This window comes from Gopherus flavomarginatus, chromosome 3 (assembly GCF_025201925.1).
Source record: "Gopherus flavomarginatus isolate rGopFla2 chromosome 3, rGopFla2.mat.asm, whole genome shotgun sequence".
Taxonomy (NCBI): domain Eukaryota; kingdom Metazoa; phylum Chordata; order Testudines; family Testudinidae; genus Gopherus; species Gopherus flavomarginatus.
The window spans coordinates 204,897,626-204,900,550 of record NC_066619.1 but is presented as its reverse complement, the minus strand read 5'-3'; positions in this window follow the sequence as shown (position 1 = coordinate 204,900,550).

The window sequence follows — 2,925 nt, the reverse complement described above, 5'->3', positions numbered from 1 at the left end:
ACCTTCACTTTCTGCCTTTTCTTCATAATCATCATCTCATTTTTCCAATGCCAAGGTTGTGTAACTCAAAGGTTATAAGCAAATTCTGTCTATTTTGAGCTGCCAGTGGTGAGTATATACCCTAAAAGGGCATTTTGACAGGTGTTCTCAGTAGGGCTTTGACACTGTGTCCCCTACATTTAAGGCAAGCCCCTGATCCCCTTTGCTTCTGTTTTTCTACCAGGAAACTAGAGCGAGAAATCCATACCTATATCACAGAAGGTTATGAGGATCAACCAATTAACATTTGTAAAGCACTTTGAAGATGAAAACTGATGTTCAAGACCTAAACAGTGTCATTTTCACCTTACTCTATAACAACTGATATGCTGGAAAGATGGTGGTTTGGGTGAAATAAAGTGATCCGATCCAGTATGGTAAGTCCTATATTTCTGTACATTGGATGAGTAGCACTTTCCAGGTTAAATTTACTGGAATCTTAATAAGATCTAGTTTTGCCTTAATTCACAGTTCCAGCTTTTCCACATGTGCATTTTGGCTTGATTCACACATTTTAGCATAAATGAAAACAGAACTCTGGATGTTGGATAAACCACATTGAACATTAGCACAATGATCTCATCAGGTGTGTCTGATCTATTGTCAAAGTATTATGAGAGCCCCATTAAACATAAAAGAAGCTATCATATACATTTTGGCCATATGTGGTGAGCCTCCCAAAAATGGAAATTGGGCATTAGTCACACCAGCATAATAATTAGAACTTTAGTTCCCAGCAATTGTTTTGGATTATGTGCTACTGAAAAAGAAAAAAGTAGAAGTCAACAAACTCACCTCATTTGGAAGAACTTTCAGATACTGAATTGAATTTTATAGCCCTTCTTTCTCATCTGAATTCATTAATACCATTTACATGTATATGGGGGTTATGTAGAGCAGTATTCTGCCATTGCACCATAAGCACAATTAGATGAGACTTCAGTTCCAAATTCCACTGATTTACGCCCCATGGAATCACAATGTGCAATGTATATAGAATATAGCTCTTATTGTTTTAGAACTATTCAGATACTCAGCATGCAGAATGACTGCAGCTTCAGACTATTTATATAAACCCCATGGGCTAACTGTGGTGATGATGCAGGAGTAGACAAAATGGTGTTAGGATGGCTTCATTGTTTCACCTGCGATGGTGTGATAGAGTGGTGCTCATTTTCTCAGAAAGTTGTCATCTGCAGAGTTCCATGGGACTGAGTCTTGTAATTTCTCATCAGCATACATGTAAGGCTGTTTGGAGAGATCATGAGTTGCTCAAATAAAATATGGCACCAATATGCCAGGACACCTAGCTATGTCCCTCCTCAGCAAGTATGGCTATTGCTGTTTCTCTGTTAACCCACTATCTGGAGGAAACTCAATCCTGGGTGAAAAGTAGTAGCTCAAATTCAGTGCAGGTAAGATAGAGGAGTTTCTAGCAGATATGAAAAAAATTGAAGTAGTGGGACCTACAGCTTGCCCACCTATTGTGGACATCTACAGCCTTTGATTGTCAAGATGAGGCACAATCTGAGGACTCTTTTGAGTTCATTGCTTTTTCTAGACATCCAAAGACCAAGAAAGGCCAGAAATGTAATCTTCCCTAGGTGATTGACTGCCCATTTCTCCTGGCTACAGACCTAGCTACATACTCTATTTCTATTACTACTAATATATGCTCGACCTAGGTCTGACTGTGAAAGTAACTTGAAAATTCTACAGATGGTCTAGCATGCAGTATCCTATTACTAACCAAGTTTGACTAATGAAATCCTATCAAACCAGTGCTTCACTTTTTGAACAGGCTAGCCCTTATCTTTACAGTTTTCAGTGGGCAAAACACCAAGCTGTTTTGGGTAACCTTTTCCCCATGATCTAATCAGAATAACCTGCCCAACTATGGAGAAAAGCTAAGTCTGGGAATAAATATCACCTTCATCTCCTCCTCTTCTAGTTACTTCTTACTGCAACCTACTGACATACCTTGGGTTTTGTCTGGATTAAGGTTCATCTTGCTTGCTCTCATTCACTTTTGTTTTATGACGATGGGTTATTCATTCCACTGCACAAGCTATTTCTAGTGTGATAGCTATGCAGAGCTGGGTCTCTTAAGCATAGTCAATATACGTCAGCTCACACATCCTTAAGACTTCTCCTAACAGCTTGGTAAACACACTGAAAAGAAGGGGATATAAAACTGGATCCTGCCATATTCCACGCAAGAACATTTGGGGCCAAGAAGCAATTGCCCAAAACTATAAGTGGTAGAAAAGTTATAAAATTTAAATGATTTTTTTCTTTAAAAAATTGAATGCATTAAAATGGATCAATTTTTAATGCAAGCTCTGTCAAAGTTTCATCCCATTTTTTGACCAGCTCCACCTAAAACTCTTTTAAGAACTCTCAGAGGGAATTAATGGATCCATTAAGGAAACAGGTTGACTGGTTGAATATTCTGTCAAAACTTCTGATAATTGGAATTTTGCCTAAACAAATTTTTTAATGAAAAGGTGTCTATGGGAAATTTCAGCTTGGAATTTTAAATCAGATGTGCCATACCCATTCTCACCTAAAGACTAGGTTCCCTGGTTGGATTTTATCTCCCACCATGCACTGTGACCAGGCACTCTCATTATTCACTGAAGATGTTTGGCAAGTGGATAGTATATCATGGGAGATATAGTCTGGCCAGAGAACATGGTCCATACAGGAGAATCACGTGAACTAATGCCCCCATGAGTCACCATGGCAACAGTTCTCAATTAAAATTTTAAGTTTTCAGTTGGAAGTGTTAAATATTTCACCAAAAATTTCCATGGAAAGTTTCAGCAAAAATGAAATTTTCTCATAAATGTTTTCTATGGGTGGAGGACCCCATTTTATGGGCAG